Below are 24,280 nucleotides of genomic sequence, written 5' to 3' on the forward strand. Positions count from 1 at the left end.
GAGGAGATGGAGGAGATGGAGGAGATGGAGGAGATGGAGGAGAAGGAGAAGGAGAAGAAGAGGAAGAGGAAGAGGAAGAAGAAGAAGAAGAAGAAGGAGGAGGAGAAGTAGTAGAAAGGGAAGTAGCAAGCCACTGGACATCAGCTTCATCTTCTTGACTACACTCACCCAGGGCCTGTGCTAAGTTCAACCTTCACAAACCTACTGTGAATGTAATGCTTTTCAATGATCAAAATGCCAGACTCCTTTTGTGAATCCAGTAAGAGAGCCAGAGTTCAAAGAGAGGGAGCAGGGAGGCAGCTGCCCTTTGGTAACGTTGGCTTCAGCTCTGCTGGACAGACCTGGGCAAAATGGAGCCTATAGGCCTGAGACAGAGACACGTGTCTTGGCCCTTCTGGTCTAATACTGCTCCTCTGACTCAGAGTCTCCCTGGCATCTCGTCTGGCCTCAAGCACCCCTGTTTTTCACATCCCCTGAACCCCTCCCTCCACCCCCTTCACCTCCCGCCTTACTTCTTCGCTCTCTTGGCTCATTTTCCTATTTCTACTTTGCCCCTCCCCACCCCAGACCTGACACTTCATTTTGTTTCTTGGCTCCCAAGTCTGGCTTTACTCCTCGGTCACAATTTATACTTCTGATAATGCTGCCTTTGGCCTTAACTGGACAAACGTCCTGTCTCATCCAGCCCGGCAATCAAGGCCACTGATGACAAACACGTCCTGAACAGGCACCCAGCCTCTCTGGTTTCTGCACTTCTCTCCATGCAGATTGTGTTGGTTATGATGTCGGTGTTCCCCACATCTATTCTTTCCCAAAATGATCTTTCTGGTCACTGTTTACTCTGTCCTGACTATACCTTCAAATCACCCTTGATGCTCCCTAAAAATCCAATACCTGGACCGGCTGCAGGTCCATTCTAAGGATCTCGGGGTTCATTCCAATGTGTGGCCAGCACTGAGAATCACTGGTCTAAACCAATCTGTTAGTCCCACTTTCCTCGAAAGGAAAAGGGGCTGAGCTTAAATCACTGGGCAAGAGAACCCAAGGAGAAGATGGGGGACCACTGCAAGAAAGGTACAGACAGAGGTGCAGCCCCTCCTCGGCATGAGGATGCGTCGTGTCCAGATGTGAGGCAGAGAATTGCTGCTACCACCTTGCAGCAGAGGAAGAGAAACAGCCCGAGGCAAAGCCAACCCACAAAGAGTGGAGTGTTAGGTGGAGACTGGACATGGAGTCCAGTGAGGTGGAAAGACCCTGGGTCCCCATCATATTCTTGAGCCAAGGGACCAACCTGACCTCAAGTCTTGTCATTCAATGCAATAATACAGATATTTATCATTAAAGCCAGAGATCAACATTTTCTTTTCTGCAAAGGGCTAGAAAGTAAATATCTTAGGCTTTCCCAGTCCTACAGTTCCTAAAACAGCTATTCTGCACTTGGAATGTGAAAGCAGCCATGACAATATATCCATGAATGGGCATGTCTGTGTTCCAGTAAAACATGGTTTGCAGAAACAGGCAGTGGGCTGGATAGAGCCTGTGGGCCATAGCTGGCCCATCACAATTTTAAGTCATCTAGGATCAATGTTTTGTCACTTGCAGCTCATGGGAATGCAAGTATGATTTCCTACCTTACTGACTCTTTCTACTCTTCTGAGCCCCCGGTGAACAGCTCCACGTACCTGTTCGTCAAATCCTCCTTGAGGCCCTGCAGGCACATCAAATCCACATCTTCAGAACTGATCGTCTCTAGATCTGCTTCTCCTCTTGCCTTCCCTACTTGTGAACTGGCACCATCACCTTGAGCCACTCCAACGTAACCCCGTCTCATCTTTATTAATTCTGTTGTCCTTAGCCACCCAGTCACCATGTTCCATCAATCCTCCCCGAAAAAGATTTCTCAATTGTCCCTTCATCCCAGACTACTACCTATGTGTCAGACACAGTGCCAGGCACTGAGAAAATAACAATGAGCAAAGTAGATGCCTGCCCTCGCAGAGCTTAAAACCTTTGATGCATGGGGCACCTGGGTGGCTCAGTGGGTTAAGCCTCTGCTTTCAGCTCAGGTCATGGTCTCAGGGTCCTGGGATCGAGCCCCGCATCGGGCTCTCTGCTCAGCGGGGAGCCTGCTTCCCCCTCTCTCTCTGCCTGCCTCTCTGCCTACTTGTGATCTCTCTCTCTCTCTCTGTCAAATGAATGAATAAAATCTTAAAAAAAAAATCTTTGATGCACAATAAATAATAGCTGGTACCTGCCATTATTCAGACCTCCTACGTGTCAGGCTCTGCACTAGGCACTTTGTAGTGAGAAAGCTGATCTCCAAGACACAGCTGAGTGTGCATATTACTATCTCTTATTCACAGATAAGGTAACTGAGACTAATAAGGACTCACTTGCATGGTCACAGAAGAGGAGACAGTTCTGCCCCCACACCAAAGCCCAGGCCCTCCTCACTCCCCCATCCTCTGCTGGTCCATTCCTGTGCCAGGGTGGCTTTCTGAATCACATTGTCCCTTTGGAAATTCTTCATCATTGAGTACCCAGAATGACATCTGGCTATCACTTTGGCTCAAAGCCCATGATGAACGTCTCATCAGCACAAGAGCTGTGTTTGAACAGGCATGGGCTGTTCAAACACCCATGCTTGAAATCAGTCACTCTGTTCTCTGCCAAACAGGACAGCCACCTGTGTCCAGGCAGAACTTGATCCCAAAAAACAGTAAAAACCTGAGTGCTGGAAGGTAGAGGCCAGGAGTTCTCAGCAAGAGGCTCTTTCCAAAGTCAGGCTCCAGATGCCTGGACCCTGCCATCTTCCTCGCTCACAGGCACATCTGTAGGTGGGTTACTGAGGAACTCAGCCCTAACACCAGGAGGACCTGCATTTACATCCTGCTGGGACCCCAGACAAGTCACCCAATCTCCCCTTGCCTCCACCTCCAGCTCAGCAACTGGAATTATGCTGCCTACCTGCCAGGGTGATCCAGGAATGAGAAGAAGGGAGAGAACAGGGAGCAGACCTGAACAGGGCTCAGGGGGTGGCAGCCATCTTCCCTGCTCTGGGCGCTCATGGGCCTTGACAGCCCCTCCAGTTGGGGCTGGCACAGGAGGGTATACTATGCTCTCTTAGAAGCTCAAGAATCTGAGCCCAGTGCAGATGGAGCCCTGGCTCTCTTTGGGGCTGCCGCCTTCTCTGTTCTAGATACACAGCTACCTACTTCACAGGTACGTTACATTGAATTATCATTGTCCTGTGAGGCGATATCCCTGGGTAACAAAACTGAAGCTTGGAGAGGTAAACACCCTACAGCTGGCAGGTGGTAGCTTTAGGATTTGAGCCCTGTATTTGGGGCTCCAGAGTTTAAGCACTTAACCCATGCCACCACTCTGGTTCCCATCTTCAGACCCTATCCTGCTTATTATACTCTGATGGCATGTGTTTCCTTAACTTGCTTAATTCCTCCAAGTTTGGGGCTCTCTTTCTTGTTAGCTTCTCCCTACCCACCATTCCTCCAGCCAGGTACTGGAGTAACAGCTAATGTCTGCATGTCTCCCTGCTCAGCTTAAACTTAAAAGACTCCATTTACAGGACAACTAGCTAACAGCCAGGCACTGTACTTGGCACTTCAACTACTCTTATTTGCTCTCCAGAATAATGCTTACGTAGGCCTCATTGAGCCAGTTTTCAGAAGGCTCAGAAAATCACAGCTGTTGAGTGTATCGGTGGAATGCACAGATAAAATTCTGCTCACAGCACCTGTGCTTTTTCCTCCATTCCAAGTGCTTTTACTCCTCAACTTGGCCCTCATATTCCCTCCCTCTCTCTTATCTCTCTCCCTCTCTCCTTTCTTCCCACCCTCTACCCCTCTTCTGTCCCCTGCCCTCCTTCTCTCTCTTCCTGGCTTCCCTCTGATAGCTGAGGCTACTCCTTGGCTGCCAGCACCTCTGGGTCTAGCCTATCCTAATGACCACAGATCACAGAGCTCTGAGTTCTCAAACCTTGGTAGCCTAGTAACAAGCTCTACCTCCCTTGTCCCTCCCACCACCCACAGCTCCATCCGCAATCAGAAATAATGGACTTCTGGCCACTTCTGTTACCCTCCATAATGTGGACTCAACCATATTAAGTATAAAGTATAAAATCACTGGCCAATAGAACCAGGGACTCAGAATGGGCATTTTGCCAGGACCTTCGAGATACAGCAGACAAGAAAAACACCTGGGGACCAGCTGACCTGGACTTCCTAGGACCCGGGATTTATTTAACAAATGTTTACTGGGTATTCAGACTCTGGCCATAATGCACATTAGTAGCTCCCCACAACGAGCTTTCCTCTATGGGTTTGGCTGATACCATGCCATCTGCCCAGGCTCATCCCTTCCTCACCACACCCTAACTTTTTTTTTTGTCCGGCCAACTCTCACTGTTGGTCCTTCACCCTATGAGAAACTTTGCCCCCCACGCCATCACAGGTCTGAGTCCATTTCTGTGCTCTCATACCAAGTGTTAACATCCATCAACTACTCGTCAGCGGGTACTGGAATCTGTTATGTACATGGCTGTCTCTTCTACAAGGCTAGATAAGTTCTGCAAGGGCAAATAATGTAGATTCTGCAAATCCTAGTAAAATGCATGGGGCCCACTGGGTGCTTTTAGAATAGGAAGACAAAAGAGGATACGTAAGAAGGAAAAGGAATAGAAAAAGGGAAAAGAGAGGAAAAAAAGGAAGTGAGGAAAAAACAGAAAGGGGAAAGTTATGGAAGATAAAGAATGAGGGGAGGTAAGAAAAATAAAGCAGAGGGAAGAACTGCATGCCATCGGCTGTGCTAGGTCTTAGGAGGGGGTCACAGAGATGAGTAAGACCAAGTCCTTCCTCTAAGAGAGTTCATCGTCTACTCAGGGAGTTACAGTTGGGGAAGGGTGAAGAGTTTGGAGAGCAGGCAGGGAAGTCCTGTGAGCTGGAGTCAGCTAGTTGCAAATCCCAATTTGGGACACTATGCCTATCCACCTTCACACCATCAGCACCTTCTTCTGAATTTGGTAACAGTAATGATGTTAGAGCCAGGTTAAGCACAGGTTTAATAGAGTCTGTTTTCCTGCAGTCTTATCCAGAAAGCCTGAAACACCTGATAAGCACTGACTAGTACGTGCCTTCTACACAGTAGATGCTGCAATATTTGTGGAATAGACAGAAGGCATAAAATTTACTAAATACAAGATCCTATTTTGAGCATCTCACAGTCATATGACTTGATTGTTGACTAGGTAACTGAAGAGTACAGTGTGATTCCTGATACTTCCCCCAATCCCTGATACATAGTAGGTATACATGTCTGGAATAAACAAAGTTTCAACAGCTTCTTCATCATTGTCTCAAATTATCATTCCAATCCCCCATCCCCTGCCTGGGTCTGAAAGGAAATGGAGGCACCTTTTAAACATTCCTCATCAAGCCCATTTTTATTACAGTCCACGTGAGATTAGCAAGGTCTCCGTTGCCTTATTTAAATGACATTGAGTTTGAAGCTTTCCTTCATAGTTTGCTCCTCTAAGACAGGGAAACATGTTCAAAAATATCTGAGTCATTGTATCTTTGCAGACTCCAAGGTTTTCATAATCACTTCCGGTTTCCAAACCACATTGACATTTCTCCCTCCTCCAGACCCTTTCCAGCCTTTCCCGAGAAAGTCAAAGCAGTAGCAAGTTGTCAAACTTCCATGGGCAAGGTTCCGAGTTAAGAGATGATGCATAAAGAAGGAGAAAAATCCCAATTACATGGCCACTGCTTGGAGAACGGTCAGGGTGATGAAGGTATCACTTGAAAACGTTGTTATTCTGGAGAGAGGCAGTGGGATACAATGGAAAGGCTATAAGACTTAGAGTTAGAGATCCCACACAAATCTCAGCTTCACCACAAATGAGTTATGTGAATGTGATCTAGTCACAATCTGTCTCAGTTTCTTCATCTGTAAAATATAATAACCTAAGAAGCTCTAAGATGTTTCCCAGCTCTAATATCTGGAGGTGCTTAAAAAGGCTCAGGACTTTCTGATGGCCAAAAAGTGAAGGGTGATTCAGACTACCAGGGCAGTTCACATTTTATTTATTTTTAAATTAGGGGAGTCTTCTGGCCAGCTACAGAGGCCCCATTCACCCCTGGAACAAATGCCATGACTTCAAAACTATAACATTAGGTATTAAATATAGAAAATGGAAAAGGAATAAAATTATGCCATCCTGCCTATCAGCTTCTAGCCTTATTAACAACTTTTATGCCATCAGTAATGTGGTTGATTTTTTTAACTGCAGAAGTTAAGACAATACTTAGCAGAGAAAGAGGTGAATGAATTGGCATTTATGACATACATATTATTAATTACTACTTATTCAGTACCTACTATACATTAGATACCAGGTCAGAGATATATGCTATCTTATTTCACATCTATACATGCACCATGAGGTAGGCAATTTTCCCCCATTTTTCAGATGAGACATCTAAGACTCAAGAGGGTGTGACTTGTCCAGTGTAAGGTATGGTATTAGTAAGGTACATTTGAACCCAGGTATGTCTGATACTTGGGCCAATATCTTTCCTATTGCATCACTTCTGAAATATTCCAACTAAGTAAAGGGCTCCCTATCAGTGGGAATAATCAAGCACCAATTAGGGAACACTGTACAAGGGATCATTGTACTGGAGTGGATATTGCATGCTTGGATTGGATATTTTAAGTCCCTTCCAAACTGAGAGTCTGATTCTATGACCTTAAGTCACTGTAAGTAGAGAAATGAGAAGCAAATATCACTAAGCACCTACCCCTCGACTGCAGAGAATTTGAAATGTATGATCTCTTTTTTCTTTTAATGTTTCCTACATCTATCTTCCAAGAACAATACTATCTCTTTCAAATTCAGAAAAGTCCACATTCTGACCCCTCCCCACTGCTATCATTGTTCCATTCTTCTAATGACCCCCTATAGCCACAGAATTATTATTCTGCATTAAAACTGGTCTCCATAATCCCAGGAGGTAGAATGAAGAATGTGAAATTTAATTCACTAGCATAGGAAATATCCACCTGTAATCCCAGGCAACATTAAGCTGGGCTGCTGTGCTTGATAATGAGCCCCTCCTTTCTACTGGCTGTGTTCAGAAAGTGCTTAAATACCACTTTTACATGAAACCATGGCCACTAATCACCTAAAATAACTCTTTCTTCTGCTTTTTTACAGCCATTATCTCTAGAATTCTTGTAAGGAACTTTGAATATATTTGAGCTTCCTGGCTAGGCAATAAACTGAGGACAGAGATTATGTCTCTGTGTAAGGAACCTATATAACAGAATGGTCCCTAGGAAGAACCCATCATCATCAAAGGCGCCATCATTATTAGTATTTAATCAAGGGAAATTCCAGCTATTTCTCCACCAAATAGATAACTTCAGCTTAGACTGGGTCTTCTGTGAATGGATTCCCTCCAGGAAAAGAGTAGAGCAGGTTCCATAGGCAAACCCTTCCCCTTTCAAGGGGGTCTGATAGCACAGCTGACCCCATGAGAAAGTGGGTAAAACTGCTGAGATCAAGGGGTCTCCCGAGAGGACAAAGACCAGGACTCTGCCAGTTCCCCAGTGAAGTCAGCAAACAAAGCAAGTGTTGCAGAAGTGAAGTTTCCACTTCTATGAGAAAAATTATCATTTGAACATGTGACCCAAGTGCAAACCCATGGCTTGGAGGCTGATGGAAAAGACTGGTTTGAACACAACATGTGATGGAGACCAGAAGTCCCTCCAAGACTGAACTTCTAGTGGGTCTGTCACATACTGCGCCCAGGTGCTGAGAACATGTGTATAACCTACATGGCCATTCGCTATGTGCCAGTTAGGTGATATTGCTACTTTGTGGATGATGAAACGGAAGATCAGGGAGTGGCAAGTCGCCCAAGTAAACATGATTAAAGCAAGCAGGAGAGACAGGACAGAGCCCCAGATATTCCAGATAAAACCACTGGGGAGGGAGACTTCTAAAGAGGAATAAGGAAATGCCTATCAATAAGAGTAGGTGGGGGTCCATGGAATTTAGTGGAAAAATAATGATATGCATTATTTTAAGCATAAGGATATGAGACCATAACCTAAAAAATGGGGAAAACGTGGAATGTGGCCAAAAGACCAAAACAAAGATGGTGACAAGAAGGCAACGTGTATTGTCAGGGCAGAACTGGACCAAGAGAATGGAAGTCTGTAGGCAAATGTAGGAGTGGGTACAGCAGAATAATTAAAAAATCTAATAAAATGAAAACAGGGAGTAGTGGATCTAAAGGGGCAACCTGTAATGGCTGGATCCATTCTAAGCAATACGAAGCATCCAGTTAAATTGAGAGGATGTGAACTTAGGAGTTGAGGCTGCCATTATGTTCATAAGAAGCTAAGGAGCTGGGGACCAGAGGCATAGAACAGTTGGTCAAGATGGTCTTCTTTCTCCTCTTACAAAAGCAAAACCACTCCCAACAGTCTAGAGAAGGTGGCTTCCAAGAGGTTGGCAGAGGGTTCATCTTGCTAGGGAACTCAGGCAGTTAGCTGTCCTGAGGAACCTTGAGAGACCCCATGGGAAAAGCCTTTAATAAAACTGTTCCTCAGAAGCCAAGCCTCTATCCTCAGAGCACCTGGATGTCTTGAGGATCTGCTGGCTCTTGACTTTATCCTGTAGATCACACAAGGGCTCTCGAAGACATTAAGTGCCAAATAATTGCCACATGCAGACTTCCCAACTTAATCTGCTGGTAAATCACAATGGATATTCAAGAAGCTCCTCTGTGATTCTCAGCTGGAAGAACTGAAATGCACTGGAGATGCCTGGGAGGTGCTGGAGAGACCCAGCTAAGGCCATCAGGAAGCCAAGTTCAAGTCTCTCCAAGTGGGAGTCAAGTGAGCAGGCTTGGGTCTTGAGAGGGCAGGCCTGGATGCCAGTCCCAGAGCTGCCTCCAGGAGGTCCAGGCAAGTCCCTTCCCCTCTGAGCTTCACTAAAAGAACAGGACTTAATGACCTCTAAGGTCCCTGCACTTGGTCTGTTACTGTCATTCCTATCAATACGAGTGTGCTAACAGACATGACTCATGATATAGCTGAAATGTGCTTATTTTCAAATTTCCTGCTGTCCCCTTAAAATAAAATGAGTTTTAGAAGCCAAATCCTCATCTTTCATGCAGTGAAGTATTTATTAGTATAATAATATAACGGCTGGGACTGGCTTTAAAATACTTGAGTCCTGGGGCAACTAGGTCCTAAGGGTCCGACTCTTGGTTTCAGCTCAGGACATGATTTCAGGGTGTGGGATCAAGCCCCAAGTCGGGCTCTGTGCTCACTGGGGAGTCCGCCTGATGATTTTCTCTCTCTCCCTCTGCCCCTAATCCCCATTTGGGTGTGCTCTCTCTCTTGCAAATAAATGAATCTTTAAAATAAAATAAAACACTGGAGTCCCGCCCCCTCTACCTATTTAATAGATAAAATAGGTAAGGTGTCGTGATTGTCAAAACTGAGTAGGGGGTAAATGGGAGTTTATTATAGGAGTCTCTTCACCTTCATGCCTGCTTTCTTTAAATTTTTCACAGTGAAAAATTAAGAAATAAATAATAGAATAGAATATAAATATATTCAGTAGTATAGTCTCTCCCTGCTCTTAGATGAAAACCCCATGACTTTTCAGCTCACTCCCAGGTAACAGAGTTCTACAGGATCTTTAAGTCACAAATGCAGTTTCAGTTCAGAAATGAGGATGTACAGTCCAAGGCATAAATCAAGCCCTGACTAAGATTTAATGCGGATCTGCTATCTCTCAGTTCTAGCCATTTTTAGGATCGAGACTCAGGGGAGGAAAGGGAGAGGGCATGGCTGGCTGAGCGACATATGGTTTCTAGACTCCCTGCTCCCTCTCCCCTCCCCTCTGCCCCAGCCAAGGGTGACAGGTAAGAAGCGGGAAGGAAGAAGAGGTAGAACAGGTCTTATTCATGCTTGTATAGTAAGCAAACTGGGTTTAGGGGCTCTGGGTCTCACAGATTCTCCAGACTGTCTCCTTGTCCAGTGAGTAATTTTGAGGACTCTAGAGCAGTGCTGTCTCAGAGAAATATAACACAGGCCACCTATGCAAGCCACATTTGTAATGTTTAACTTTCTAGTAGCCACATCGTAAAAAGTAACAAAGAAAGTTGGTGAAATTGATTTAAATGATATATTTTACTTAAACTATCTATTATTTCAACATGAGGTTAGTGGCTCCCTTCCTGGACAGCATGGTTCAGAGGTCTCCATCATTGGAGACCTCTTGCTAGGTGAACTGTTCATACATCTATCTCAACTCACCCATGAGAGCCCTGGTTTAGTCCTGTCACTCAGGCTTTATTCTCTTTGTATTACTTGGTTGTTAATGCCCCTTTCCACTCTCCCAAGTGACCCTGTTTGGATGATGAATCATACTGTTGCCCTGCCTACATTTCTCTATCCGGGAAGGAACTGGTTGGCTCCTTCTTCATCTTCATTTCCAGGTGCTCTACCTGAAGTGGGCCAGGCCACTTTCCCCCTAGATCAAGGGTCAGCAAACCACAGCGCAGAGCTAGGAATGAGTTTTACATTTTTAAAAGATGGAAAAAACAAAGATTCTAGGACATGGATAATAAGCATCCTGCAAAGCCCACCTGATCTCTTACAAAACAAGTTTGCTGACCCTTATTTTCTACTTTCTGGAGTGAAAGGAGGTCAGATCCCAGTTGACCAATATCCCACAACTGTTCCCTCTGGGACCGAGGTGGGGAGGCAGATCATTACCTCTTACCTGGTTTGAATCTAGGAGGTAGACCTGTGCTCTGTGATGATAGGCAGTGGGGATTCAGCAAGAACGTTCTGGAAGGAAATCTATCACTCATCTCCCTTTGCACTCTCTCAACCCTAAGTCATTTCCTCTTAACATCTCATAATATAGTTTGGCACTCCACTTTGGAATTTCATTTCTGTTATTTCTTAGTGTCTAGTTAAAATTTCCATTTTAAGCTCTGGTTACTATTATATCATCATTACCATCGCTGTCACCATCACCACAATCACCATCACTCATTATGGGTTTCCTTGAATAGCTTGAGTTGGCTGGGGGTAGGATCTTTTTTGTCTTATTTTTTAGTAAGTTCACACAGCTTATACCCACCGTAAGCATTGTTTGAATGAAAGAATTAATGATAATTAATTCATACACTCAACACTTCAGCCTAGCTAAACAACTCAAAATTCTCTGAAGACACTGACACCCTTTCTCCGTGTGCCTTTGCCTAGACACGACCCAGTATTTCTCCTCCCTTCCCTTCTTGTCCACCATTCTCCAAGATGAGGCTCAAATAAAACAGTAGTACGATTTTTTAAAAATTAAAACTCTCTGGTACCCTCAAATGGAAAACCATAGTCCCAGTAAAACCCTTCCACTTCCACTCTAGAAGAACTAAGCACTCGTAACCCACAGCCAGTAACACATTTCTCTCCTTGGGTACTTAAAACAAAGCAGCTTGTCTGGATGTATAATTGTGTCTCCCACAGATCTGGGCTCTGTGTGCTATAATCACCTAGAAAGGCTTTAAAATACACTGATGCCTGGGCTCCATTCCAGACTGAGAGAATCAGGATCTCCAGGTTGGGGCCTGGGCATTGGCATTTTCAAAATGCTCTTCTATGATCTAATATGCAGCCACAGTTGAGAGCCACTGTACAAAATGGGGAGCTACCAGAAGCCAATGAATGTAGCTTCTCTCTCCAACTCCAGTTATTAGCAAAGATTACCATGAATAAATAGTTGTCAAATGAATGAACTATGAACCGTAATAGAAATATAAAGAATAATTTATGTCAGTCTATTAGAAAATGTTGTGAGATAAACAACTATATATTAATCTAATGACCTCTGATTAATTGGACAGGATAATTTAACCATATTAAGCATATAAAATGACTAGAACCTCATATCTAAGTAAGCAGTTTTCCCAATTGTGTTAAACTTGGGCTTAAAAGAAATATAGATGGCCCTGAAAAAATATGGACCGTAAGGCAGTTCATTAGCATGGTCTCTAACCAAGTCCAAAAGGCAGACCTCCAAAGACCCCCCAGATAATGTAGATATATTTCAAGGTTGTTATCCTCCAACTGTCAAGCCCAGTCTCTCCTTGCCTTCTGCTGTGTAATTTATACTCGAGACTGGCAAGAGAGTTTTTTATTAATATGTTTGTCAAGCAACACTCTCAGTTCTCTTGTAATTATGCTGCCTGTTAGTAGCATTAAGTACAAACATATCTCTTGGTTTTCACTTGTTAATTTGTGCCTCTCCAGTATTTAGAGATAGCAATAGCTGTAGTCATAAGATCAGAGAACTGCTGATGGTCAGGAGGCATGCATGTCTTTGCCAGTAATTAATCTGTAATGAACTAGTGTCATACAGTGAAAAGATCATAAAAGAAGCTCTGGGTTTGAGCTGGTCCTTATCACTTACCCTGTGTCCTTGGACAGGTAAGCTCACTTCTTTGTACTTTGTGCAAACCCATCTCAAAAACAGAAGGTAATAGGGTAATAGGGTAAAACAAGATGATAAGTGACAAAAACCCTTAATAAAGTATAAACATCTATGCTTGCTTTCTTCAGTTGCAAATACTGTCTACACACTTATCGTGTCAGCTACTAAAAGAATGTAAATAATAATGATTCTTGTTACCATTGTTATTATAGGGACCATACTATTATAATGAAGTCCCTATTATAACATCTTGTGATGGCTAATTTTACATATTAACTCAACTGGGCAACAGGGTGTCCAGATATTTGGTGAGCATTATTCTGGGTATGTCTGCGAGGGTGTTTCTGGATGAAATTAAAATATTTGAGTTTGTAGACTGAGTAAGGCAGATTTAGTCCTCACTAATGTGGATGGACCTCATCCAAACAGGTGAAGGAAGACCTGTATAGAACGAAAAGGCTTAGTAAGAGGGAATTTCATACTGCCTAAGTGTGCTGGCTTTGGACATTGTTTTATTCCTGCCTTCAGACTTAAGCCGAAGCATTGGCTCTTGCTGGGCCTGAAATCCACTACCAGCTTCTGGACTGGACCTACACATCAGTTTTTCTGGGACTCCAGCTAGCCAGCTGCAAATCTTGAGACTTGGGTGAGCCAGATCCTTCTAGGTCTGTGTGTGTATGTGTGTGTATGTGTGAGTGTGTATAAGATAAATATTTTAAACATAAACAAAACCAATAAAATATGTGTGTGTGTGTGTGTGTACACATACATTCTATTGGTTTTGTTTGTATACGCACACACACACAGACACACACACGTATCCTATCGGTTCCGACTAAAGCGCATCTATGGCAATATAAGCACTTTTGGAGGGGCTTCAAAGTTGATCTTTAAGTAAAGCTCCTTAAATTGATACAAATGTCTTTAGTGCATCCAATAGAAGTCATTATGTGAGTCAGTGGTTACTGAACTCAACTGGCCAGCTTTAAAAACATTGACCCCTAGTCCCGAGACGAGGAGTGTTTTCTGAACTAGCACTTTCAGGAGGCAGAGCCCAGGGATCTGGATCTCTACCAGTCTTCCCAGTATTTCATTTGACTCACCACATTTGGGAACTTGCCAGCTAAGTGGTTTGACTGAGGGAACTAGAAACCAAGGATTTGCCCTGGTGTCTGACACCCCATTACCTCAGATTCATCTGTGAGGTTGTTCTCTTTTGTCTCCTGATATATGCAGATACGCTAGAGAGGTAATATATGAAATCGTTAACCATAAATTTAGGGTATATTTATCCTGAATTCAGCTCTGATCAGGTTCCTCTTGGGTCCAAGCACCTTTGCGGTGTCCCCATAGTCCACTTAATAAAATGCAATCTCCTTTCAATGGCGTTCACGTACCTCCAAAATATGACCCCGGGATGATGCAGCACCAACATTCCCCACAATCCCCCACATACGTCCCACAGTCCAGCTACCACGGAGGCTCCCTGGGTCCTCTTCTCACCTCCACCTGGAGAGCATTGTTGCTCCTGACCCCCAACCTCCAAGCTCAACTGGTACTGTATTCTCACAACTTCCCTAATATCTCTCCTACAGACTTTATAATCTCGCCGCAGGTATACATGCTCTCCTTCTTGAAGGGGCACTTCTTGAAGGCAGAAGTCTGCTCTTCATGTCTATGTCTCCAGAACACTGAATCAGACATACACAGTAAGATTTATATATAGTAATTGAGTTGATTCAGGCTATTTTCATACATGGTCACCAAAAAGGAAAAATCAAGAATCTGGGCTTTTCATAGCAAAATTTGGAAATGATATGGAAAGACAGCATCTACTATAGGCCAGGCAGCATAGTGTATTGGTTAGAATGCTGAAGTTTTGCAGAGAGGGGTATGGGTTCAATTGATGGCTCTCCTATGTTTTTAGTGATGTGATGGGGTCAAGCTATTTCATCTTTTGGTATCTCAGTTTCTTCATCTGTAGATGAGGATGATGATGGTATTATCTCTCAAGGCTGTTGTGAGGTTTAAATATGCTCAGAACTTGGCACATGATCAGAGGGTACCATATTCACATCAATAAACTATACTTGCTGTTGGTTCTTTCTTATTATTTTAGCAACATTTTAGCAAATGAGCACAAGCTTGGACCATGGAAGACCCCTAATTTATAGGTGAGTAGAAAAGTGGAAGAGTCCTAAAGCTAACTTATCTGGTGGACCATTTCCATTTCTGAAGGGTATTTATCTCAGGGGGGTGGGGAACAGCCAGAGAGTTATGTCCCTGTCTTCCATGAGTTGCCTCTCTTTCCTGATGGATTTCCTTAAGGAATATAGATCCACAGGAGATTTATGTGTGAGCTCTGTTACCCAATAGTTAATACAACTTATTTGCCACCACTAAGCATTCATTCTTCCTAGAGGTCAATTCACAAGGTGCCTGCTCCCGTCAAGGGCAAGATTGATAGAGCAGCAGCTGCTGACTTGATGCCTGATGTACATTAGGCCAGCCTCCTCTTTGTCTCTGGACTGGAAGGAGACAGGGGCCAAACTCTAAAATCATCCTTGGAATTGAAAAGTGATCTTAGCTATCATTTTATCCAGTCCACTGCCTGGGTACGTGACAAAGCTCAGGCCGAGATCAGGGGAAATAATTTAGAATACAGTGCAGAGGTATGGTTACCAAAGGCCACTTCTCTGTGATAATGTCCTGGGCGAAATGAGAAAAAGAAAGACAATGTTGTAAGGCTTTCATAAAGGTGAATGGGTTGGGTGTTTTTTTTTTTTTTTAATCCAAAGTGAAGTTTGTCATACTTTTATGATATTAAGATAACTTTTCTGTATAAGACCATGATGGCTAATGCTGATCACTATCTTGAATGACCTTACCTGGGTAGGTAAATGTAGATAACACGGTGTCCTTCTCCACTGGTTTGTTGTTGTCGTCCCTTCAGTTGGCTGTTGGTCTATAGATTCCCCAAGAGTCTGGCACTCTCTGATGTCAAGACTGAGAGCAGGAGCTGCGGAGTCAGAAAGACCCAAACTGTTATCTTCGCTCTTTTCCAAGTTGTAGTACTTTGAAAAATTCATTTAATTTCCCTGGGTCTCTAAAATGGTCATGATAACAATGTCTACCTTATAGGCTCGCTGCAAAGAAGACATACCAGATGGCACATGGTTAGCACCGGGCCTGGCACAAAGATGGTGGTAGTGGGGGGTTAAATAGGTTCTTCAGAATTCAATCATGTAGATAAAATGTTTAAAGGAAGAGCAAACACAGAAGGAATGAAAAAGCATTTAATTTCCCCATATGGGATTATTCCTAGATGCAGCCCGTATGCTTTGAGGACTGCTGCTTTTGGATTCAGACAGAATGGATTTATATGCTACTAACCTGAATCATTTTCTGGTTTACTGATTTTAAATAAGGCAGGTAATGTCTCGCAGCCTCTGTTCCCTCATGCAGTAGAATATAGTGGCCCCTTACAGAACATCAACACAGTGGGCATTTTACACACATCCCTATTTAACATACACAGCAACCTCACAAAATAGATACAATCGATTCTTGTTATTTGCAGTAATGTTCTATAAAGCTGTGGGAATCATGAGCCATTGCTCCTAAGGGAAACACAGAGTTAGGTTCCTTTGAGCCTCTGGTCACAACAATTTCATCAATTGATCAATACATATGTGGATTTATGTGTGTTTCTGTTTAAAGACACTTAATTTAATACAAAGTGGATTCATTAACATTGAAATCATGGCCAACAGCACTGTAACACACTCCTGAATAAAACTTACCTAATACATGTCTTTTTTCCATAAAGCACATCACATCCTTCTTATGCTTATGAATACAAACCGGTACTTCAGCATATACTTGGGGTTTAACCATGGAAAACCATTAAATCACCAAAAGAAAGAACAAAAATGTAAAATACGCGGCACTAGAATGACCTCACAAAAGATACCTGCTTATAGTAGGACCGAAGGCAGAACATTGCCTTGCGTGACCTCAGCTGGGAGTATGCATATTGGGCAACTCCTCATATGTTTGTTGATTTGTGTATGTCTGCTAATGACCACAAAAGCACCAGCAGTACTGAACTGGAATTACAAATAAATTTTAGTTAGCAGCTGGGTTCGCAAATTAAGAATCAAAAAACAAGAATCAACTATACTGTTCCGTGCACAGAGGAGGAATCTGATCCTCTGAGAACTTACTTAATACAACTAGTTTGTGACGGGGTTGATTTGAAATTGGGTCTATATGTTTTCAAAGGATGTTTCCACATTCTTTCCATTACTAACCCTAGCAGCTTGCACTGCTTGTATCCTGGTTACCCTGCCTGTGAAACAGGAATGGTATCAACAGCTACTTCGCAGAAAGATGGTGACGATCAAATTAACTGATGCCCTTGGAAGTGCTTTGTAAACTGTAGAGCATTACAGAGATGTGAGAGTTTTATAAGTAGATTCAATTAAAGTGAAGTTTCACTACCCGGTATTAAGGCTGATGATAATGAGTTCCCTGATTCTCCCACAGCTGAAACAGACCAAGATGAGAACCAGGACCTTGAGAGTCCAGGGATGGATAGCCCTTATCCCAGCAAGCAATGAGAAGCTGGTGATTCAGGCTAATTCAACACAGCCTCAGTGGGATTGTTCTTCTAGGAGTCTTGAGAGCAGAAGAAGAGCGTCCAGTATATTTTAGCTAAAAGATCAAAATGCAGGCTGGAGGCACTAAAAAAAAGTGTTTCTGATGTCAAGTCCACTTACAGTTGCTGTTACAAAAATCCATCACTCAGACTACAAAAACATCAACAGAAGCAGCATCAGACAGCACTGTGGATACAGATGAATGACGGCATTGTCTCAAAAAACCCATCTTGAAGCTGCTCGCTATGCTTTAAGGAGGGAGGGGGCTTGGAGCCGGCTGACTCTGTTAATTATAAAAGGGTATTAAATAAAGTTGAGGCCAGACTCATCCAAAATAAGATGAGAAGAATTAACCATCTCTGATAAGGAAAAATTGGTAAAAATGGAGAGAAAGGACTTAAACATCTTCATACCCTTTAACTCACTAATTCCACTTCAAGAATGCTAATAAAATGATCAGATTAGGGAAAATAGTAACACACAAAGATGTTCACAGTGTAGTTGTTTCCAGTGTTTAGCTTTTATAAATAATGGGGAAAGGGTTTAAAAATTATGACACGCCATACCATAAATATTAAATGTAATTAAAAATCATTTTAAGAATTTTTAACAATATGCAAAAAATACGCAGTAAGTATATTATTAAGAAAAGAAAAACAGCAAAAGCAGGAGGCAAAAAGCATGACTCAGCTGTGTTTCTGTGTGTGTTCCTAAAAATGCAACAAACCGAAAATTGAAAGGAAATATACCAAATGTTAATAATCATTGATTTCTTGTTTCTGAGATTATGAGAGGTATTTATACATTTTTTTTTGTTTGTTTCCAAGGTTTCTACCATAAATATATACCATTATTATTTTTAAGATGGGGGGTCGCAAACAGCACAATGAAAGTACAATCTAATTTGCTGTCACACTCCACACCAAAAGACTTCTTTGATGAACAGAAGCACAGATTAAACAAGATTTAGCCTGTTCATCTAACAGGTCACTGATCTGTAAAAGTATCAGATGTTTTCAGATTTTTCAAATCATTTATTATTAAGCAACTAGTTGGAGTGTAGCCAACTTAATTAAACAAAGAACATGAGATGGCCCCATCCCCAGAACAGCCTCTGGGGGGCCAGGACTCTCCTCTCTTCACCTTTGTACTGCCAGAACCTCAGACCTGCAACAGAGCAGGAGCTCAATAAATATGTATTGAAAGAATTAATACATTGGAAAATATGCTGCCATAAAATCACAGTTCAGGTGCCATCTGTCTTATCTTTCATTCATTCATGTACTCACACAAAGTTTTATTAAGCACTTACTCTCTCTCTCTGTATGTATATGTGTGTGTGTGTGTATATATATATGACTAGGCATGGGCAGCCTTCAAGATGATGTGGGACACAGAGGCACATGAAAAATTATTAAATTTCCTTACCTACTGACAAGCCCTTGAAATAGGCAGAGTGACTCTCCTCTAGGGACTCAACTACCCCCACCTTAAGGCTTTGCTAAGGGCAAAGGACAATCCTAGCCTGACGGACCCCCCTACCCCCAACCAGATCCTGTAAGTCTACTTAGTTTTTTTTTAATTTTTATTTTTTTTAATTTATTTATTTGACAGACAGAGATCACAAGTAGGCAGAGAGGTAGGCAGAGATAGAGGGGGAAGCAGGCTCCCTACTGAGCAGAGAGCCTAATGCAGGGCTCTCTATCCCAGGACCCTGGGATCATGAGGGTAGAGGCTTTAACCCACTGAGCCCCTGTAAGTCTACTTTAACAATTCCTTTGGAAACTTGATCTATAAACCTCCAAGATAGTGCCGACAATCATTCCCAAGCATATGGCCCACTATTACTGGTAATGAGTAACCTTTTCCCCAGACAATAGCTAGCCCCTCAAGGTCCTAGAAACCTTGCTTCCAGAATTCCTTAGAGACTTACATCATCCCTAATCCCCTCCCCAACTTACAAGTATATAATGGACCACTCCTCACGTCCCCAGGGCAGCAGCTCTTCCTGCCCATGGGTCCTGTCCCTGTGCTTTAGTAAACCACCATTTTGCACCAAAGATATCTCAAGAATTCGTTCTTGGTCATCGGCTCTGGACCTCACCCCACCAAACCTCACCTATGTTCTAGATCTTCATCAAAGACATGCAATGACCCATGACATTCCTAACACATAAACAAATAAAAAACTTCACACAGTAAGAAAGTCATGAATAAAATGCTAACAGGGTTCCCAAGAGGGAAGAATTTCTCCAGGTGGAAAGTTCCAAGAAGGCTCCCTAGAGGGCATAGGATTTGAATGGAGTCTTGTAGGATGGATAGAACTGGGACATGAGTAAGGGAAGTAGGGAGAAGGCATTCACTGAAGTACTATCAAAAGCAAAGTCTTAAGGTAAGAATGTCCAAGGTTTAGGGAAAACCAGAAGTGCTTTGGCTAGTGGGCTAGAGCAGGGAGTGGAGGGAATGCTGAAGCCAAGGAACTAGGGAGGGTTTGGAGTGTCATGTTAAGACTGGTTTTCTCCCATAGATAAAGGACAACAGTGGAAAGACGTTGAATAGGAGAGTGCCCCGTTCAGAGAAACAATTTAAGAAGATACTTAGGGGGGAACCTGGGGGACACCCCGGGGGGGGGGGCTCAGTAGGTTGAGCATCCGACTCTTGATTTTGGCTCAGATCATGATCTCGGGATTGTGGAATAGATCCCTGCATCTGGCTCTATACTCAGCGGGGAGTCTTCTTGTCCCTCTTCCTCTGCTCTCCAACCCCCACCAAATAAATAAAATCTTAAAAACAAACAAAAAACAAAGAAGAAGAAGATAGTTGGACAAAATGGACAGGAAAAGGGGGAGGCAGGGCCTCAAGTGAAGCAAAACTCCCCTTGACAAAAGCCTCCAGTGAATGGCTGGGAATATTCAACCAGCTAAGCAGCTGGAATCCCAGCTCCTAGTTTCTTCACTCACCAGGACTGCCCCGGGTCTCTGCAGCTGGATTTCTTTTAAGATGAGATTCCAAGGACCAAGCTTTAGAGAGATGCTTAAACCCTAGGCTCAACCACCAGCCCTACTGCTCCTCCCCATCAGAAGCAGTTGAATTGCTTTGCAAATATATGCAGATACATGCGGATAACAAAGCCATTCACATGTGCCCCAAGCCTCAAAGGGAAAGGTTTGCTTTGATCAAAGCTCATAATGGGATATATCCAAGGGGCAGAAAAACAATATCCCAGCTCAGCCCAAACAAGGGAAGGTTTAGATTCCGGAACAGAATGCCTGGTTTTAGTAACTGCTATTCCACTAAATACGAGGGCCCATGGCTTTCTCCTTCTATTTCTCCATTTCCTGAAGTTGGAATAGCTGTAAAAGATCTTCCCTCTGCTTTAACTTCGCATGGCTACAAGTACGATAAAAACATGCGTGTGCATGTGCGTGTCTGTGTGTGCATGTTAAATCTGATCCTCTAACCTCCTTTAAGTATGGTCCACAGGCCAGCAGCATCTGCATCATCTGGGAGAAGGCAGAATCTCTAGCCAGATTCCAGTACTAGTGAGTCAGAATGTGCCATTGAACAAGATGCCAGGTGGGCATTATAATGTGAGGAGCACTGATCTAAGTAGCCTCAGTAACCATAATGATAAACTCCTAAAGGCCAAGACTCATTCTTGTTTACCTTCCTGTCCCCCAGGCGTGGTGCCTAATCAGTAATCAACACAGGCCTCTCTTCCCTCTTCTATGAAATGAGATAATAGCTACCTCAGGGGTGACAGCGTGCAGTGAACAGAATATTAAATATAGAAGGTTCCAGCACAATGCCTGGCATGGAGGGGGGGCCCCAAGATCCAATTCCCTTCTCACTCCTGTTCTCTGTTAAAAGCACTTGCTGATCTGCGTGTTAGTTGCTTAAGTTGAGCATTTTGTATTTTCAAAAACATCTACCTCATCTAATTCGCACGTTCAGAGAGCAGGAGTTGCTGGCTGAGCTTTACGAGTCAGAAAACCAGGAACCAGAGAGGTTAAAGGTCTTGTGCAAAGCCCCAAGGTAGTAGGGGCAGAGCTGGAATTTGAACCAGCCCTCCTCCAAGCCACCCTTAACCCCACAGCCACCCTGTGTAGCATGCAGGACAGATCACACAAACACCCTACTGAAAAATCTCCAGGGTAGAATCTACATTTTTTTGCACAGCCCAGGAGGGCACAGTGTGATGTGGATATACTATTGAAGGTGCCCTCTGCCCGCAGCGTGGCCAGGGGCTTGGTGTGTCAGGTAAGACGATGTGGCGAAGGATCCAGGGAGAATCCTATGACCGGCCCTCCGCCTGCTTCTGTAGGCTGTTGTTTCTCACCCCTTGTTTCAATCACATTTTTAAGTCCAAGGTCATCGGCCCTCTCACCTCTCCCTCCATTCACTATGGTCCCTTTCTTTGGAACGGGCTTGACTAACCCACAGTGTCAGATGGCTTCGACTGCCCCCCCTAGACACACCTTCCATCTTTCCACTCTGCCCTATGCCTTTTGAGGCTGATCTGTCTGGGCCATGGTGAGGGTCCTCAGGGCCTCCGGTTTCCAGCTGGGTTTGTCAGAGGATGAAAGGGAAAGAGGGGAGTGAGGTCAAGAATGTATTCCCTTGGTTCTTTCGTATAAAGTCAATGAGATCTAGCTATTTCCCTCTCAGGAAGGCTCTCTTCTGTCAAGGAGGCCAATGTTATAAGGCTTTCCAGATTCTGGTCAGTGCAGCCTCCTCTCAATGCATGGGGCTTGGGTGGTTTCAACTGGGTACCATATGCCTATACGATGGCTTCTGGTTTCCTTAGACCCTCCCCTTTGGGAATACACCTCCCTTCAATGATCTCATTTTGATCATGCCCTTTGTTTCCTGTTAGGAGCCTGCTGAAACAGTCTTCATCCAGCTAAGTCCTACTGAACCTTCAGAGTAATCCAAGGGCCACCGTCTCTGATGCCATGACACCTCCTCTCACAGCATTTTTCACACATTACTAAGTGTTCACGTTCTCATCTGATTTTTTCAAGGACAGGGATAATGTTTTTTTTTTTTTTCAACTTTATAGCCTCACTATCTAGAAAGAACTCTACAGATACGTGTTAAATAGATTAATTAGGAGGGACAAAGTTGACTTCTCTTACGCAAAGCACTTCTACCTTATGAAAATGAAGAAAATCTCTATGGGAATTTTTTTTTTTTTAATATTCAAGGCATTGTTATTCTACACTTAGACTGATCTTTTCTCTTTAATTACTTAACCTGGGCTTATTCCAGGCATACTGAGACACATTTCACTATGCATAGTGGTGTGATGTCTAGGGATGGAGTGAAATTCAAGTCTAAAATTGCTGGAAGGAATGGTAACACTTGGAATTCTTGGATGGCCACCATGATCCCTGCCTCCCAATATGCAAGACCCCATGTGATTCCTAACCCTTGAGTGTTGCCTGGGCCTAGTAACTTGCTTTTAACAGGCAGAATACAACAACAGAGATAGAAGGTGGCTCTGGCAATTTGGTTCCTAAAGAGTGTGACTTCCATCCTGCTGGCACTCACTCACTCTCTCTGGCTCTCTCTTTGCTTACTCTGATGAAACCTGCCACCATATTTCTGAGCTGCCCTATGGAGAAGCCCATGTGGTAAAGAACTGAGGGCAGCCTCCTGCCAAAAGCCAGAAGAACCAAGCCCTTGGTCTCAGTGTCTGCCAGGGAATGAATCCTGCCAATAACCACTGAGTGGGCTTGAAAAATGGATCCTGCCCCAGCCAAACCATGGGATGACTGCAGCCCCCAAAATACTGCAGCTTGAGCCAGACTCCAGAACCCAGAGGAACCAGCTAAGCTGCCTCAGTTTCCTCATCTACAGAGAGTGGGAGATATTCAATGTTGTTACTTTACGCCACTAATTGTGGGATGATTTGTTATGCAATGACAGGCAACCAACTCAAGGATTTTCTCCAAATTAAGTATCAGTGGCACAGTCCTCGTTCTGGTCTGCCAGATCCCATAGTTAGAATGGGAAAACCGGAGGGAAATAGAGACAAAGATTTAATGTTTGCAGATTATAGCTGTTCTAGTAGCACTTAGCCCAGAAATGATCTCTTCCCATCCCAAAGAAGAAATTTAATGATATCATCTTCCTGGTCTTTATGTCTTTTGTTGAAAAGGTAATTTGGTCTCGCAGCCCCTGGCCCTCCTCCCCAAAATGAATCCAGTTAACAATGAAAACTAAGCTTCTACTTGCTGAGCATTAGGGATTGTCTGCAAAACGGCCAACAGCAATCCTTTCCATTCCTGTATATGCACGCTACTGGTCCCCAGAAGAGGTAGGGTCTACCTCCCCTTGAACCTTGCGTCTTACTCTGACCAGCAGAATGTGGCAGAAGTAGCCACGGCCTTAAGGGGCATAGCAGTATTTATTTTCACATTCTCAAGAGCTCTGGGATATCACGTAAAGAAGCGTGATTACTCTGCTAGAGAGGGAGGGTAACTGGAGAGAAAAGCTTTAGAAGGTGAGAGGCAGAAAGAGAGAGAGAGAGAGGGAGAGAGAAAGCCCAGAGAGAGAGAGAGAGAGAGAGAGAGAACACGAGCCCAGCCAGTCACCAGCCATTGGTGCCGCCCCAGCTGCAGGGCCAATCACGTGAAAGAAGTGATCCTGGACCCCCCCAGTCCCAGACGAACTCCTCCACACAGAGCTTAATGCAGGGAAAATACATGTATACACATGCTTCATTTTAAAGAGAAGCTTGCTTTTGTTTGTTGGCTCCAAGCATCCCTTAGCCCATGCTAAGCAGGAAGCAGAAGAGAAGTCACTGACAGGAGAGTGCCCTTCTGGATCCCACCCCAGGGAGAGGGCCGGGAAGCTCGGGTGGCAGTCTTTGTGCCCCGAAGGTGCCCGAACAGTAATAACAGCAGTTAGAAAGCACTTAGCCCTCCTCTTGTATGAACTCATTCAATCTTTCCAATAATTCCATAAGTTAGGAACAATCATTAGTCCTACTTTACAGATGAGAAAACTGAGGGATACGTAGGATCATGAACTTGCCCAAGGTCATGCCCCTATCTGGTAATCAGAGAGCTTCAGC

The 24,280-nt window shown here is 43.7% G+C and overlaps 1 protein-coding gene across 3 annotated transcripts in view; it reads right to left on the reverse strand.

Annotated features, from left to right (window-relative positions):
• Positions 1-24,280, reverse strand: part of DAB1 (DAB adaptor protein 1) — a 1,133,694-nt gene that overhangs the window by 910,963 nt on the left and 198,451 nt on the right. For all 3 annotated transcript variants that reach the window (XM_004751627.3, XM_004751624.3, XM_004751628.3), the window contains exon 2: positions 15,427-15,557. The gene's annotated coding sequence lies outside the window, so the exon portion shown is untranslated. The remainder of the gene's footprint in view (positions 1-15,426; positions 15,558-24,280) is intronic.

The sequence above is a fragment of the Mustela putorius genome, unplaced genomic scaffold (genome assembly GCF_011764305.1).
Source record: "Mustela putorius furo isolate JIRA1106 unplaced genomic scaffold, ASM1176430v1.1 tig00003853_pilon_pilon_pilon, whole genome shotgun sequence".
Classification (NCBI taxonomy): Eukaryota; Metazoa; Chordata; class Mammalia; order Carnivora; family Mustelidae; genus Mustela; species Mustela putorius.